Source organism: Phascolarctos cinereus, unplaced genomic scaffold (genome assembly GCF_003287225.1).
Source record: "Phascolarctos cinereus isolate Bilbo 61053 unplaced genomic scaffold, phaCin_HiC Scaffold_5;HRSCAF=322, whole genome shotgun sequence".
Taxonomy (NCBI): domain Eukaryota; kingdom Metazoa; phylum Chordata; class Mammalia; order Diprotodontia; family Phascolarctidae; genus Phascolarctos; species Phascolarctos cinereus.
The window spans coordinates 249,446,529-249,465,158 of record NW_027555958.1 but is presented as its reverse complement, the minus strand read 5'-3'; the positions used below and the strand labels follow the sequence as shown (position 1 = coordinate 249,465,158).

The following is an 18,630-nucleotide window of genomic DNA, read 5'->3' as shown; positions in this document are numbered from 1 at the left end:
AGGAAAATCCATTAACATTTTTCCCATGGTGAGCTTTATGTGTTGTTAAATTTGGAAATTATTACTGCAGTGTGCTTTTTGATTTTTTCATCAAGAAAATATTTCATCCATTTTCAACTCAAAAATAAGTATACAACTTTTAATTGATAGATCCAGTGAAGTCCTATGGGTATGGAATGTACTTTCCTAGAAATAAAAGAGAAGAAAGATAGCATATTATAAAAAATCATTTTATTACTCTTCTTTTCTGGTAACAGTTGTCAATTCACTTCACTGTCCCATAACTAAGATTGCTCATCTACAAAGTGAGAGGATTAGAATATATGGTCACTGTGGTAATGTCCAGTTCTAGATACATGATCCTAAGAATTTTAAAGAAAGGACCAATTTGATTCTCAACATTTCACCTCCTGGAATAAATAAGATATTAGTGTAATATTTGTGGACATCATTCAACTGCATTTCTTCAGTATTCAGATTATCTGCCATTTCCTTTTTTTAGGTTTTTCCATTAATTGTGGCATCATATCTACTGAATATCTGAAGACAAATGGCATCTGATGAGCTGATGTTAGGTGTGGCATTCTCCTTTCAATGTGCCATTGATTTTGTAGGGAATTCACTGCTGTTCACGTTCTATGTTTTCATCTCCTTGGGACAGCCTAAACAGAAGAAGTAAATGAATTGATTCTTGCTGTTTTGACTGTGGCCAATATGGTAACACTTTTTAGCAGAGGCATCCCAGAAATTATGTTTTATTTTGGAATGAGACATTTTTCAGATGATTTAGGATGTAAGACACTCATGTACTTTTACAGAGTTGTCGAGGGACTTTCTATCTGTACAACAAGTCTTGTGAGTATGTTCCAGGCCCTCACCATCAGTTCCAACAACTCAGTGTGGACTAGCACCAAAGTCAGAGGCCCCAATATGTTGTACATTATTTCCTCTTTTTCTGGGTCACCAAGGCATTGATCTACATTGAAGTCACTGAAGCACCCAAAAATGGCCCAATTTCTGACTGTCATTATGTTTCACATATTTTCATGGTGAGGTCTATAAAAAATGACCATTAACTTACTGCTGCACTTAAGTTTGGGATGAATTTTCATGACTTTATCTTTTACTTCCTTAAGGACTTGTACAGTACCCACATGGTACTTCTGTATAAACACAGAAAGCAAGTGCAGCACATTTACAGCAGTATTCATTCCCCTACATCCTTCCTGAGATCAAGGCCACACAGACTATACTCTTGCTTGTGACCTGTTTTGTTTTATTCTTCTGGCTCAACAACTGTATCATCTTATATGTAACTTTTAAGTTTGAAAAAGACTTAGAGTTGGAAACCATTGCAAACTTTTTTGTTGGTTGTTACCCTGACCCCTCTCCCTTATTGCTGATTGGCAGTGAGAGTCACATCCCAAAGCTTCATTGTATACCTGGAGAGCCAGAAAGGGCTCCTAAGAATTTTATGGATGGATTTGTGAACCCATGAATCTAAATTCTTACAACAACTTTATGAATGTCAATATTTCAGTTCTGAAAAGAACATATAATTCAACAACTAGGAATTTTATAAATTACCACTTGAATATTTAGCATCTTATAACCAAACTTGAAAGGAAATTTCTTTCTCTTTCACTCTTCAGTATGAGAAAGATCAGCAGGAACACTTATGTCTTCTTCCATATGCTTATATTAGATAACAGTTATATCTTTTGTAAATTATACCACCCTTTTTGACCATATTATATTCCTTTTTAAAATGAAAAGCTTGTATGAAATATATAATGTCACTTTTACAAAGGCTACAAAGTACATTGGAATGAATGTCATCAGTATTGGGTTTGTTTCCTTGCTCTTCAGCATCACAAATAAAAAGACTTAAGATTACTTTAGTAAATGCTAGGCACTGTGGTAAGTGCACAGGAAACAAACAAAGCCACAAATGTCATTCATTCCCTTAAGCAGAGAAAGCATGTAAACAGCTATTGGATTATTTAAGGTAAATATTTAATATAAAGAAGTGCAATCTCAGAAGGAAGATATCAGCAGCATGGTAGACTTCAAATGATATTTTGCAGAGAAGGTGGGATTGTAGTTGAGTATTTTTTTTAATATAAATTTAATTACTTTTAGTTTTCAACATTTAGTTCGACAAGATTTTGAATTCCAAATTTTCATCCCATCTCATCCCTCTCCGTACCCCAAGATGGCGTGCATTCTGAATACAACTTCCCCTAGTCTGCCCTCTCCTCTATCTTTTCCCCCCTTCTCTTATTCCCTCCCCCTGCTATTTTCCTGTGGGGCAAGATAGACTTCTGTACCCCATTTCCTGTATTCCTTATTTCCCAGGTGCATGTGAAAACATTTGTTTTTAAACATGTGTTTTTAAATCTTTGGGTTCCAAATTTTCTCCCTTACTCCCTGCCAACCACCCTCATTAAAAAGGAAAGCAACTCAATATAGGTTATACATGTGCAATTATGCAAAACACTTCCATAGTGAACATGTTGTCAAAAACTAACTTTATTTCCCTTAATCCTATCCTGTACCCCTTTTATTCTATTCTTTCTTTTGATCCTGTATCTCCTCAGAAGTATTTGCTTCTGATTACCTCCTTTTCCAATGTGTCCTTCTCTCTTTGATCCCCCTGCTCTCTTGTCCCCTTCTCCTCCTATTTTCCTGTAGGGTAAGACAGATTTCCATACCCAATTGAATGTGTATGTTATTCCCTCATTAAGCCAAATCCTATGAGAATAAGATTCAATCATTCCCTCTCACCTTCCCTTTTTTCCCCTCCACTGTAATAACTTTCCTGCTATTTTTTTTTGGTGAGATAATTTACCCCATTCTACCTCTTCCTTTCTTTTTCTCCTAGTATACTCCTGTCTCATCCCTTAATTTGATTCTCCAGATATGACCCCTTAATCTCCAACTCACCATTTCCTACCTATCTGTCTATCTATCTATCTATCTATCTATCTATCTATCTACACACATATAATTTTTCTCCTCCAACTACCCTAATACTGACAAATGGTTCATGAGTTATAAATATCATCTTTCCATGCAGGAATGTAAACAGTTCAACCTTAATAAGTCCCCTATGATTTCTCTTTCCTGTGTATGTCTTCATGTTTCACTTGAGTCTTATATTTGAAAGTCAAATTTTCTATTCAACTCTGGTCTTTTCATCAAGAATGCTTGAAAGTCATCTACTTCACTGAAAGACCATTTTTTCCTCTGAAGGATTATACTCAGTTTTGCTGGGTAGGTGATTCTTGGTTTTAATCCTATCTCCTTTGTTCTCTGGGGTATTATATTCCATGCCCTGCAATCCTTTAATGTAGAAGCTGCTAAGTCTTTTGTTATTCTGATTGTGTTTCCACAATACTTGAACTACTTCTTTCTGACACCTTGTGATATTTTCTTCTTGACCTGGGACTCTGGAATTTGGCTACAATATTCCTAGGAGTTTTCCTCTGGGGATCTCTTTCAGGAGGAGATTGATGGATTCTTTCAATTTCTATTTTGCTCTGTGGTTCTAAAATATCAGGGTAGTTTTCCTTGATAACTTCTCGAAAGGTGATATCTAGGATTTTTTTTTCTGATCACGACTTTCAGATAGCCCAATAATTTTTAAATTCTTTCTCCTGGATCTCTTTTCCAGGTCAGTTTTTTTTTCCAATGACATATTTCACATTGCCTTCTTTTTTTTTTCATTCTTTTCGATTTGTTTTACAGTGTCTTGATTTCTCATAAAGTCACTAGCTTCCAATTGCTCTATTCTAATTTTTAAGGAAGTATTTTCTTCATTAATCTTTTGGACTCCCTTTTCCATTTGGCTAATTTTTCTTTTTAGGGCATTCTTCTCCTCATTGGCTTTTTGGACTTCTTTTGCCATTTGGGTTAGGCTATTTTTTGAGATGTTGTTTTCCTCAGCACTTTTTTTGGGTCTCCTTTAGCAAGCTGTCGACTTGTTTTTCATGATTTTCTTGCATCACTCATTTCTCTTCCCAGTTTTTCCTCTACTTCTCTTACTTGCTTCTGAAAATCCCTGTTGAGCTCTTCCAAGGTCTGGGACTGATTCATATTTTTCTTGGAGGATTTGGATGTTGGAGCTGTGACTTTGTTCTCTTCTTCTGGTTGCATGTTTTGATCTCCTTTGTCACCAAAGTAAGATAATACAGTCTAACTCTTTTTGAGCTGCTTGCTCATGATGCTGGCCAATTACTTGAGTTTCAAACTCTTTGTTAAGGTAAGAGTCTGCTTCCAATGTGGAGAATGTACTGTCCCAAGCTTTGGGGGTTTGTACAGCTGTTTTCAGAGATACTTGTGGAGACCTGTAAACTTTCAGTTCTTCAAAGGTAGTATGAGAAGGGGGGAGATGTTTACTCATTTCCTGGCCTGTGCTCTGGTTAGTTAGTAAGCACAAGCACTCCCTTCTGTCCTGAAACTGTGAGGAGGGTTTTCTCTCCACAGCCACTAGAAGTTCCACCATGCCAGCACTCCTCCTTGTCTCAGGACTGCCGCCCAGAACTGTGACCCAGATCCAAGCATGGGCAAAGCAAGAAATTCCTGCCTCAGCACTGTCAAAAAGATCCCTCTAATCTCCCTCTGATCAGCTACTCGATTCCCCTCAATCTGTGGGCCAGAAGCTCAGGAGGCAGCCCCTGCCCCAGGCCATGGTCAGGAAATATAGCTGAGACCACCTTGCTTCTCTCTCAGCATTGCAGAAACAGACTCTTCCCACTGACCTTCTAAGTTGTCTTTGGCTTTTGTGGGTTGAGAAGTCTGGAAACTCCCACAGCTGCCCACAATTCAATCCTCTGAGGCCTGCTACAGGCCTGCACACCCATGCTGTACTGTGCTCCTCTACCTGCTCTGTGCGATATATCTTTGTGATCAACCATCCAGGTTGTCTTGGGCTGGAAATTTGCTTCACTCTGTCTTTTTGTGGGTTCTGCTGCTCTAGAATTTGTTTTGAGCCATCTTTTATATGTATTTGGAGGGGTTTGGGGGAGAGCTCCACAACTGACAGCTTCCACTCTGCCATCTTGGCTCCTCCTCCTGTAGTTGAGTCTTGAAGGAGGACAGAGTAGCCAGGCAGAAGGGGTAAGAAGGGAGAGAACTCAAGGATAGGGGAACAACTAGGGAAAAGGAACACCATCTGGAAGTATGGTGTTTTGAGAAAGCAATACCAATTTATCTAGAGTCACTTGTAAGAGCATAGGACTAAAGGTTTTTAAATATCTTAAACGATCAAAGAACCTAGGTTTTGAAGAGCTTTACATGTGAATCAGATAATTTTGTATCTGATCCTGAAGGTGATTGGGTAGCAATGGAGTTTACTGGATAGAGCATTTGACATGATCAGACTTGTGCTTTAGGAAGATAAATTTAATAGCTGAGTTGAGGATGGACTAGTATAGGGACAGACTTGGGACAGGGAAATCAAGTAGTGGCTTACTGAAATAGTACAGGCATGAAGGGATCCATATGTGTATCAGGGTGGTAGCTTTTCAAGATGGGAGAGGGGTAAATATTGAAGAGATATTAAAATAAAACTTTCAGCATTTGGCAATGTATTGTATATGACAGGGGAGAGAGAATGAGGAGTCATGGATAATATCTAATGCTAGCTTATAAGTCTCCTTAACAGGGATGATGGTGCTACCTTCAACAGTAATAGGGTGTAAAAAAGGAAAGTTTGAGAAGAAAGATAGCAAGTTCAGTTTGGACACTTTGGGTTTAAGGTATCTGTACTGACACTCAGTTCAAGATGTCTCATAAGCTGTTGGAGATGAGTCTGGATGTTAGGAAAAAGGCTATGGCTGGATAAGTGAAACTGAGAAATATCAGCATTAGACATCATAACTGAATCACAGGGAGTTGAAACCATCGATGAAATAAAATACAAGGGAAGAGAACAGGCCCCAGGACAGAGTCCTGTGAGATGGCCAACATGATTGGAGATGACCTGGATAAGATTCAGGAAAAGAGTTTAAGAAGGAGTGGTCAGATAAGTCAGATGAGAACCAAGAGAGAAGTTCATGAAAACCAGGACAGAAGAGAGTGTCAATGAAGGGAGGGTGATTTTGACAATGTCAGAAGCTGCAGAGGGGTCCAGAAGAGTATAAGTACTGAGTCTTGAGTATATGAGTATTGAGAAAAGGACAATGGATTTGGCAAATTAAAAAATTAATAGGCAATACTTTTGATTTAATGATGAAGTTAGGAACCAGAATTGTAGAGACGTAAAGACAGAGAAAAAGGAAGGGAAGTGGAGAATTATTTTTCTAATATAGAATATCTTCTCTAGTAATTCAGCTGCACTAAACAGGAGAGATGGGGGTAATGGGTAGAAGGAATTAATAGACCAAAGACTGTTTTTTTTTAACATGAAGCAAACTTGGAGGGAGCCATAGCCAGTAACAAAACATCCAGTCGACAAGGTGAGATTGAGGAAAAGTGAGAGAGGATGATAGAGGCACAATATGTTAGAGAAGCCAGACTGAAGGGGATCACTTGTGTACAGAGAGAGGTTTGCTTTGGCAAGGAGAAGGACTCCATCATCATGTGAGTCTAGAGATGAAGGAAGTCACTGCTTTTACTCCACAATCTTGGCTCCGCCTCATGTTTTATTTTTTTTAATTGATGTAGTTTTAGTTTTCAACAGTCACTTCCACAGGCTTTTGAATTTTAAATTTTCTCCCACTCCCTCTCCACCTCCCTTCCGAAGACGGTGTGCAATCTGATATAGGCTCTACATGTACATTCCTATTGAACATATTTTCACATTATTCATATTGTAAGAAAGAATTAGAACCAATAGGAGGAACTACAAGAAAGAGGAAGCAAAACAGAAAAAGAAGAGTAAATAGTATGCTTTCATCTGCATTGAAACTCCATAGTTCTTTCTGTGGATGTGGATAGAATTTTCCATTATGAGACTTTTGGAGATGTCTTAGACCCTTACATTGCTGAGAAGAGCTAAGTCTATCAAAGTTAGTCTTCACACAATGTGACTGTTACTGTGTACAATGTTCTCCTGGTTTACTTCACTCAGGATCAGTCCATATAAGTCTTTCTAGGTTTTTCTGGTCTCCTTGCTCATCATTTCTTATAGAACAGTAGTATTCCATTACATTTATATACTACAATTTGTGCAGCCATTCCCCAATTGATGAGTATCCCCTCAATTTACTATTCTTTGCCCCCACAGAAAGAGCTACCATAAGTATTTTTGTACATGTGGGTCCTTTTCCCATTGTATGATGTCTTTGGGTTAGAGCCCTCTATAGAAGTGGTATTGCTGGATCAAAGGATGTGCAGAGTTTTATAGCCCTTTGGGCCTCGTTCCAAATCACTGTCCAGAATTTGGTAAGATTTCTTCTTTGCCTATTTCCCCAAATAGTCTATATAGTAATGAAATCAATTGTTCTTTAAACGTTTGATAGAATTTGCTTGCAAATCCATCTGGCCCTGAAGAGTTTTTCCTAGGCAGTTCATCAATGGCTTCTTCAATTTTTTTTTTCTGAGATGGTATTATTTAAGTATTTCAGTTCCTCTTCTGCTAATCTCGGCAATTTATGGTTTTGTAAATATTCATCCATTTCACCAATGTTGTCAAATTTATTGGCATACAGCTGGGCAAAACTGGTCTTAATTATTGATTTAATTTCCTCTTCCTTGGTGGTGGATTCATCCTTTTCATTTTTGATACTGGTAATTTGGTTTTCTTCTTTCTTTTTTTTTTAAATTAAATTAACCAAAGGTTTATCTATTTTATTGGTTTTCTCATAAAACCAACTCTTAGTTTTATTTATTAGTTCAATAGTTTTCTTAATTTCTCCTTTGGTTTTCAGTATTTCTAATTTGGCGTTTAATTGAGGATTTTAAATTAGTTCCTTTTCTAGTTTTTTTAGTTGTATGCCCAATTCATTAACCTCCTCTTTCTCTATTTTGTTCATGTAAGCATTTACAGATATAAAATTTCCCCTAAGAACGGCTTTCACTGCATCCCTTAAGTTTTCATATGTTGTGTCATTATTGTCATTCTTTTGAATGAAGTTATTGATTGTTTCTATGATCTCCTGTTTGACTCATTCATTTTTTAGGATTAGATTATTTACTTTCCAATTATTTTTAGTCTATCTTTCCATGGCCCTTGATTACATATAATTTTTATTGCATCATGATCTGAAAAGGATGCATTTAATATTTCTGCCTTTCTGCATTGGATTGTGAGGTTTTTATGACTTAGTGCATGGCAATTTTTTGTATGTGCCATGTACCCCCAAGAAAAAAGTATATTCCTTTCTATCCCCATTCAATTTTCTCCAGAGGTCTACCATATCTAAATTTTCTAATATTCTATGCAACTCCTTAACTTCTTTCTTGTTTATTTTCTGGTTAGATTTATCTAGTTCAGAGAGGGTCCTTCACTAGTATAGTTTTGCTGTCTACTTCTTCCTGTAAATCCCTTAACTTCTCCTCTTAGAATTTGCACGCTATGCCGTTGGTGCATATATTGTCTATTGTGCCTTTAAACAGTATGTAGTTTCCTTTCTTATCTCTTTTGATAAGGTCTATTTTTGCTTTTGCCTTGTCTGAGATCAGGATTGCTACCCCTGCTTTTCTCTCACCACAGACAGACTTTTCCTACTGACCTTCTAAGTTGCCTTTGGTGTCCATGGGTTGAGAAGTCTCAAACTGCCACAGCTGCCTGTGCTTTGGTCCTCTCAGGCCTGTTCCAGGTTTGCTGAGGCCTGTGTGCCCGTGGGAACTGTGTTCCTGTCACAGCCTGGCATGATATACCTTTCTGATCAACCATCCAGGTTGTCTTGGGCTGGAAATTTTTTTCACTTTATCCTTTTGTGGGTTCTGCTGCTTTAGAGTTTGTTTAGAACCATTTTTTATAGGTATTTGGAGAGGTTTGGGTGAGAGCTCAAGCAATCACTGCTTTTAGTCTTCCATGTTGGCTCTGCCCTCTGTGTGTTGTTAAATCTATTTTTAAATGAATTATTCAATTGTTCTTCCACTTCTCTCATTTGACTTTTAAAATCCTTCTTGAGCTCTCTAAAAAGGCTTTTTGGGCTTGAGACCAGTTCATATTCCCCTCCAAGGTTTCAGATGTGTATATATTGATAATGTTATCCTACCCTGAATTTGTGTTTTGATTTTCCCTGTCACTAGGATACTTTTCTATGGTCATTGTTTTCTATGTTGCTTTTTGCTCATGTTGTTTGCCTTTTTTCTGGCTTTTAAAGTTCATCTCTGCTTCTGGGCACAGCGGGCACTGTCCAGACTTCTTGTGCTGGGGGATAGGGGCCTGGTTACTGGTTTGCTGAGGTTGAGCTTGCCACTGGCTTGCTGGGACACCTCACTTCCTGTACTGATCCCCTTCAGTCACAGCAAGAGGGACCTTTCCTGTTTATTCCCCTATCTGTTGAGCTAAAAGACTGCTGTATTTGTTATACTTCTGACTCTACTATTTCAAGATTTTTCCTGGGGCAATATTCTCTGGGGTTTTTCAAGGTCAATAAGGGAGAGTGAGAGTGACTTACTGCTTACTCCACCATCTTGGATCTCGGAAGTCTAAATAGGTGACTTTCAAACATTCATTCTGTGGGCTCATAGGTCCAGAAGTAGTGCTACTGTTGCTGCTGCCACTACTGCTGCTCATTCAATCACTCCCAAGGCCTGTTCCTGTTTTCCTGGTGCAGAGGCTGCATCAGTATGCCCTGCAGCCCTGAAATGGACTCACCTCTCTCTCACCCAGTTCTGACAGACCCCTTCTGCTGACCATTTTTTAAAAATATTTTTTTGTTTTTTTTTTAAATTTTTAAAAAATTAATTCATTTTGATCTATCAACAACCACTTTCATAAGCTTCCGAGTTCCAAACTCTTCTCCCCCTACCTTTTCAACTCCCAGCCCCAAGACAGTATGCAATTTGACACAGGCTATACATATACATCCCTACCAAACATACACCATCATTGGAGCATCAGTGATGCTGCTAGCAAGAACCAGAACCAACAGGAGGAACCACCAGAAAGAGGAAATAAAATACAAGAGAAGCAAAAAAAAAAAAACCAAACAACAAAACCCAGCAAACAGTATGCTTCAGTGTGGACTCAAACTCCACAGTTCTCTCTTTGGATATGGATAGTATTTTCCACCATGAGGTCTTTTGCGATGTCTTAGATCCTTGTATTGCTGAGGAGGGTTAAGTCCATCAATATTAGTCATTGCACAATGTGGCTGTCACTGAGTATAACATTCTCCTGGTTCTGCTCACTTCACTCAGCATCAGACCATACAAATCTTTCCAGGTTTTTCTGAAGTCTACCTGTTCATCATTTCTTGTAACATGATACTATTCCATTACATTCACATACCACATACACAGGGATGATTACTATCTGTGTCTTTCTCTCCATCATTTAGCTCCCCTGTTTATGCTTTTCTTTCTCTTTTCTCCTTTTCCCTCCTCAGTAGTGTTTTGCTTTTGATGACTGCCTCCCTCAGTTCTGCCTCCCTTCTAACCCCCCTCCCTTTTCTTTCACCTTTTCCCTACAACTGAGTATAAGGCAAGTTAGATTTCTATACCTAACTGATTTATTCCCTTCTTGAGCCAAATCTGATGGGAGCAAGGTTCAAACAATGTTCATCTCCCTCCTTTCTTTCCCTCTACTGTAACACATTTTTGTTCCTTTTCTTCTAATGTAATTTACCCTTTTCTGACTCCTCCTTTCCTTTTCTCTCAGTACATATTCTTGAATCAGATTAATCCACTTACTTTGATCCATTTAACTCACCTGATTAGATTTTTTTGTCATTACATCAACATCAACTTATAGCCACCCCCTTTATATATACACCTTTAACATGGTGTAATAACAATATAGTTTTCAGGAGTTACAAGTGTCATCTCCCCTTGTAGGGATGAAAACAGTTTGCCCTTATTAATAACATGTTGTTTCTTTCTGTCTTGTTTACCTTTACATGTCTTTCGTGGGTATTGTATTTGAAGATGAAATTATCTATTGAGCTCTCTTCTTTTTATAAAGGTTTGGAAGTCCTCTGTTTCATTGAATATCCATCACCTGCCCTGAAATATCATGCTCATTTTTGCTGGGCAGTTGATCCTTGGCTGCAATCCAAGCTCCTTTGCCTTACAGAATATCGTGTCCCATGCCCTGTGGTCTTTTAATGTACAAGGTATAATGTCCTGTGTAATCTTGACTGTGGTTCGATGATATTTAAATGGTTTCTTTCTGGTGGCTTGCAGTATTTCTCTTTGATCTGGTAATTTTGGAATTTGGCTACAATATTCTTTGGCATTTTCAATTTGAGATCTCTTTTAGGTGATCAGTAGATTCTTTCTATGGCTATTTTACCCTCTGGTTCTAGTACCTCAGGGCAGTTTTCTTTTATGATTTCCTGAAAGATGCTGTCTAGGCTCTTTTTTTCACCTTTATTCTGGTTCGGCTGTTCCAGGTATTTTCCTAGGGTGATTTGTTCTAGGCTTTCAGAGGTTAATACTGGAGGGTAAGAGCAACTTAATTCTTACTCCACCATTTTGGCTCTCCTGCTGACCTTCTAAGTTGTCTCTGGCCTCTGTGGGCTGAGAAGAATGGAACTCAACATTGCTGCTGATGATTCAGTCCCCCAAATCCTGCTCTGGTTTTGCTTAGACTGGGTCTGTGTTGTGCCATGTGTGCTGGAGGCTCGTGTCTCAGGCTGGTGCAACAGACTTTTCCTGTTGACCTTCCAGGTCATGTTGGGCTGGAAATCTTCCTGGGTTCACCCACTCTAGAATTTGTGAAGAGTCACTTTTTAGAGATATTTGAAAAGATTTGGGGGAGAACTCAGGTGAGTCCCTGCTTTCACTCTGCCACCTTGACTCTGCCTAGGAAGATGAGATTTTAGTTGGAACTTTAAGATGGCCAGGAAACCCACTAAGTGGAAATGAGGAAAGAGCATTCCAGGCATGGTAGACAAGCCAGAGAAAATGCTCAAAACCAAGAGATGGAGTATCTTGTTTGTGAAACAGCCAGCAGGCCAGTGTCACTGGACTGAAGTGTATGTAGTAGAGAATAAAGTGTAAGAAGACTGGAAAATTAGGAGGGGGCTAGGTCATGAATGACTTTGAACTCTCAAGAGAAGATGTTGTACTTGATCTTGGAGGCAATAGGAAGCCATTGGAATATATTGAGTAGGTGATAGAGCAGTATAGAAAAGTCCCTTTATTGGCTGAATGAAGTATGGATTGGAGTGGAGAAAGACTTGAGGCAGGCAGAGTCACCAGTAGCTACTGCAGCGGTCCAGGTGTGAGGTGATGAGGGCCAGTACCAGAAAGACGGAAGTGTCAGAGAAGAGAAGAGTTATGTGTTGAGGTCTAAGGATGCTGGGAACCCAAAATTCAAGGGCAAGCAACACAAGTTCTGCCTCAACTGTAATCGACTCAAGCTTACTTTCAGCCAGAGATAAGAACACAAGAAGTCAGATTGGGTGAGATTTTAAGAATCTGCCCTATTGTCCAGATTTTAAGAGTCTGAGCCATTGTAATGAGAATACAACTGGGCCAGACTCTTAAAAAATCTGAGCCTAGACATCACCTTTTAAGAAATTATCAAACTGAACTGTGTTGATATTCTAGAAGCAGAGGGTAAAATACAAATGGAAAGAATCCACTGATCACCTACTGAAAGATATCCTAAAATGATAATTCCTGGGAATATTATAGCCAAATTACAGACCTGCCAGATCAAGGAGAAAATACTGCAAACAGCTAAAAAGAAAGTAATCAGATATGACGGAGATACAGTCTAGATAACACAAGATTTAGCAGCATCTATATTAAAGGATCAAAGGGCTTGGTACATACTATTGTAGAGGGCAAACGACTTGTATTACTGCCAAGAATGACCTACCTATCAAAACTCAGTAAAATCCTTCAGGGAGAAATATGGATGTTCAATGAAATAAAAGGCTTTCAAGTATTCCTGTTGAGAAGACCAGAGCTGAATAGAAAGTTTGACTTTCACAAGATGTGAAAGAAGCATAAAAAGACAAACAGAAAAGACAAATCCTAAAGGATTGAATAAGGTTAAAATGTTTACATTCCTACATGGAAAATGGTATTTTTAACTCCAAAAAATTTCTCATTATTAGGTCAGTTTGATGTCATATACATAGATACAAAGCAGAGATTTTAGTTGAATAAGATTGTATGATTATCTAAAAAATAAAATCAAGGCATGAGAAAGAATGTGCTAGGAGAAGGGAAAGGGAGAAGTATAATGGTATAAGTTATCTGACATTAAAGTGGCCTGAAAGGGATTTTTCAGTGGAGGGGAAATTGAGGTAGGATGGAGGAGAGCACATGAACCTTACTCTGATCATAATTGACAGAAAGAGGGAATAATATACACATTCAGTCACGTGTATAAATCTGTCTTATCACACAAGAAAGCAGGAGGTAAAGGGAATAAGAGAAAGGGTGGGGACAGTTGATAGAAAGGAGGGCAGTTTGAGAGAGACAAATGTCAGAAGAATGAAACTTTTGAGAATGGGTATGGTAAAAGGAGAGAAAGAGTAGGATAAGCTGGGGGAATATGGGATGGAGAGAAATACATAGTTGTGTATTATTACCGTGAAAAAAAATTTTTACAATGAGTTTCTCTGTTAAAGACTTCACTTCTCAAACAGAGGAAATTGAGTCAAATTTATGGAACGAAGAGACATTCCTCAATTGGTAAATGGTCAAAGTACAGCAACAGGCAGTATTCAGACAAAGTAATCAAAGCTATCTATAATAGTATGAAACATGATGCAAATCATGATTAATAAGAGAAACACAAATTAAAACAACTCTCAGCTACCTCACACCTATCAGATTGGCTAATGCTATAGAAAATGAAAATGACAAATTTTGGAAGTGTTGTGGGAAAATTAAAATACTAACGTGCTGTTGGCGAAGTTGTATGCTGATTCAACCATTCTGGAGTTCAATTTGAAACTCTATCCATACATACTCAATGAACAAGCAATAATACTGCTAGGTCTATATCCCAGAGATCATAAAGAAGTGAAGAGGACCTACATGTACAAATATTTATAGCAGCTCTTTATGTGATGGCAAAAAATTGGAAATTGAAGCAATGTCCATCATATGGGGAATGGCTGAACAAATTGTTGTATATGATTGTGATGGAATACTATTGTGCTTTAAATAATGATGATTAAGATGCTCTCAGAAAAACATGGAAAGATAAACATATGGAAATGTGTTTTGCATGGGTCCACATGTATAATCTATGTCAAATTACTTGCCTTCCTGTGGTAATGTCCAGTTGTAGATACATGATCCTATGAATTTTTAACACAGGACATGATTGATTTCCTACATTTAATCTCCTGGAAGAAATAAGAAATTTTACAATAGTTGTGGTCATCATACAACTCTATTAAGTTAGTGTACACTTCCTTTTTTTTTTAGGCACTTCCATTCATTATGGAATCATATCTACTGAATCTCTGAAGAAATATGGTATCTAGTGACCTTATCTTTGGTGCATCTTTCTTCTTTCAATGTGCCATTAGTTTTGTAGGGAATTCACTGCTGCTCATGCTCTATGTTTATATCTCCTTAAGAAAGCCCCAACAGAAGGAGCCAATGGATTTGATTCTTGCTCATTTGACTTTGGCCAGTATGGTCACACTTTTTACCAGAGGCATGCCAGAAATCATATTTTGTTTTGGAATGAGACATCTTTTATATGATTTAGGGTGTAAGACACTCATATACTTTTACAGAGTTGCCCGGGGACTTTCTATCTTCACAACAAGTCTTGTGAGTATGTTCCAGGCCCTCATCATCAGTCCCAACAACTCTGTGCGGGCTAGCATCAAAGTCAGAGCCCCCAAAGATATTTTGCATTATTTTGTCTTTTCTGGGTCACCAATGCATTGATCTTCATCAACGCCATTCAAGAAAGTGAAGCAACCAGAAACAAAACAAATGTTAGGTATCATTATGCCACACATATTTTTGTAGTAAGGTCAATGAGAAATAAGCATCAACTTAATACTGCATTTATATTTGGAATGACTTTTCACCACTTTACCTTTCACTTACTAATGGGCTTGCCTAATACCTATATGGTGCTTCTCCTCTGTAGACATAGCAAGTAAGTGCAGCACATTTACAGCAGTAGTCATTCCCTTAGATCCTTCTCTGAGGTCAAGGCCACACAGTCCATACTCTTGCATGTAACCTGTTTCATTTTATTCCACTGGCTCAACAATTGTATCATCTCATATGTAACTTTTAATTTTGAAAAAGTTGCTAAATTGTAAACCATTGCAAGCTTCGTTGGTTTATGTTACACGGCCCTCTCTCCCTTATTGCTCATTGTCAGTGAGAGTCATATTCAAGATCTTCATTGTATACCTGGAAAGCCACAAAGGGTTCCTAAGGATTTTATGCATAGATTATTCAACCCATGAATCTAGTCTTTGCCTAATAACTTTATGAATTTCAGTATTCCAGTCCTGAAAAGAATGTATCATTCAACAACTAGGAATTTTATAAAATACCACATGAAAATTTAGCATCCTATAATCAACTTGAAAGGAAATTTCTCTTTCACTCCTCAGTATGAGAAAGATCAGTAGGAAGACTCATGCCCTTTTCCATATGCTTACATTAGATAACAGTTTTATCTTGGGTAAATTATGCCACCATTATTGACCATATTATGCTTCTTTGTAAAATGAAAGGCTTGGATGAAATATATAATATTGTTGCAACAAAGTCTGCATGAGTAACTTGTATTAAGTACATTGGTGGGAATGTCATCAATAATGGGTTTGTTTCCTTGCTCTCATCAGCATCACAAATAATAAGACTTAGGATTGCTTAGTAAATGACAGGTACTGTGGTAAGTGGAAAGAATACAAACAAAGGCACAAAAATCATTTCTTTACTTATTTTATTGTTCTTGTTCTTTTTTCTGTGATTTCTTTCATAAAATACCTTAATTGGAAATGTGTTTTGCATGAGTACACATGTATAATCAATGTCAAAATACATGACTTCTCAATGAGGGGCAGGAGAGGGAGGAGAAAATTGAGAGTTGGTAATTGGAAAAAAGAGAATGTTAAAATCGTTTTTACGTGCAATTGGGAAAAAAATAAAATACTAAATAAATAAGAGCTACCTAGACCTGAGATCTCCTCTAAAGCCCAGGGATTTATGGATCATTCAGAGGAGGTTATGGAGGCAAACTATAAAGATAAGCACTCTTGAAGATCAGCATCTGCTTGGGGTATTTCAGTCATCTCTATGCATGTTACTGTGGGTACAGCCAAGAAGAGACCATCTGGGTTACCCAAACCATCCCATGCAGACATCACCAAACAGTATTGAGTCTTTCAGAGTTGTGTAAAATATGTTTGTATCCTATGGATAAAAGTGAAACATAATGGAGAAATTCATCACCCTAAATCCCCTTAGAAAAGCCCTTGTATTTTCTGTGAACTTGGCTAATGGCACTTGATAATTTATGGTAGCCTACTGGAAATTAACCATCGTTATCATTATCATCATCAGCAACAACAACAACAAACATTTATACAATGCCTTTTGATCTTACTTCTTTTATTACAACCCTCCAGAGGCTGATTTCTTTTACCAAGAGAAAAGAGGCTGAGTGAGTTGAATAAGTAAGGAATAGGCAAGAATGAAAGAAACAAGGAAAGGAATACTGACAAAAAGTGGAAAGGAAGGAAGTAAGCATTAAGTGCCTATTAGGTGACAGTCACTGGGCTAAGTTCTTCAAAAGTATCTCATTTGAGCGTCACAACATCCCTGAAAGTTAGGTGACATTACTACTCCTATTTTACGTTAGAGGAAATTGATGCATAAATGATTTGCTTAATGGTATATAGTTAGTGTCTAACACCAGATTTCAACTCAGGTCTTCTTGACTCTAGACCCAGTGCTCCAGTCACTGAAGCACCTACATATCCTTAGGCCCATATCTGTAACTATGCCTGACCTCATCACTGTTGTAGAGCAACTAGGCCAGCAGAGCCCATCTATCAGAAGGTAGCTCCTATAGGTGTCAAAAGATGTGAGATCACTCCTAAAATTATCCATAGTCTAGTTGGCTGAGTCATATTTGTGGCAAGACAATGAGTTGGCCAGGCAGAGAGTAGTATAAACTATTAATACTCAATCTCCAAGTGGTTCAGGAGTAAGAGGACTTCAGTGCAAATGCTGTCTCTGATCCTTCTCACCAGTGTGACCTAGTGCAAATGACTTAGCCTCATTTATCTTCAATTACTTCATTTCTCAAATGAAGTGTTTTGACTTGAATCACTTTGAGATATCTTCCAGTTTTACTTTTTTGGAATCATAGGAATGATATCAGAGGGAGAGTAGAGGATGTATGTTCAGCAGAAAGACCAGAGCTAGAGATGTGAATTTTTTTGTGTCATTTCAATTAGAAATAAAATTTTCATTTTTGTTCTGCTCACTAGTTTTTGAGAGTAACAAAAGTGGCAGGTGATTGTGTTCCCTACTTCCTATGAACTCGTTTTTACCTAGCTAAAATCAAACTTCTCAGTAATGAAGCAATATCATTACCAAATGTATATGTACCCAATGGTATAGCATCCAGATTCTTAGAGGAGAAGTTCAGGGAGTTACAGGAAGAAATACACAACAAAATTATACTAGTGGGGGACCTCAATCTTCCCCTCTCTGAGCTAGACAAATCTTAACACAAAATAAACAAGAAAGAAGTTAAGGAGGTGGAAAAACACTACAAAAGATAGGTATGATAGACCTCTGGAGAAAACTGAATGGGGATAGAAAGGAATATACTTTTTTCTCATCAGTACATGGCACATACACAAAAATTGACCATGTACTAGGGCATAAAAACCTCATAATTCAATGCAGAAAGGCAGAAATATTTAATGCATCCTTTTCAGATCATGATGCAATAAAAATTATATGTAATAAAGGGCCATGGAAAGATAGACTAACCAAATAGTTGGAAACTAAATAATCCAATCATAACAAATGATTGGGTCAAACAACAAATCATAGAAACAATCAATAACTTCATTCAAGAGAATGACAATAATGAGACAACATACCAAAGCCTATGGGATGCAGTGAAAGCAGATCTTAGGGGAAGCTTTATATCTCTAAATGCTTACATAAATAAAATAGAAAAAGAGGAGGTTAATGAATTGGGCATACAACTAAAAAAACTAGAAAAAGAACAAATTAAAAATCCTCAACTAAACACCAAATTAGAAATATTGAAAACCCAAGGAAAAATTAAAAAAATTCAAATTAAGAAAACTGTTGAACTAATAAATAAAACTAAGAGCTGGTTTTATGAAAAAATCAATAAAATAGATAAGCCTTTGGTTAATTTAATTAAAAAAAAAGAAGAAAACCAAATTACTAGTATGAAGAATGAAGAGGGCGAAGCTACCACCAAAGAAGAGGAAATTAAAACAATAATTAGAAAATATTTTGCCCAGCTATATGCCAACAAATTTAACAACCTTAGTGAAATGGATACATATT

At 37.5% G+C, this 18,630-nt stretch overlaps 2 pseudogenes; both read left to right on the top strand.

The window, feature by feature from the left end:
• The first annotated feature begins 550 nt into the window (after positions 1 to 550).
• Positions 551 to 1,498, top strand: LOC110202608 (vomeronasal type-1 receptor 1-like; annotated as a pseudogene).
• Positions 1,499 to 14,417: 12,919 nt separating this feature from the next.
• LOC110202648 (olfactory receptor class A-like protein 1) lies at positions 14,418 to 15,980 on the top strand (annotated as a pseudogene).
• Positions 15,981 to 18,630: the final 2,650 nt, after the last annotated feature.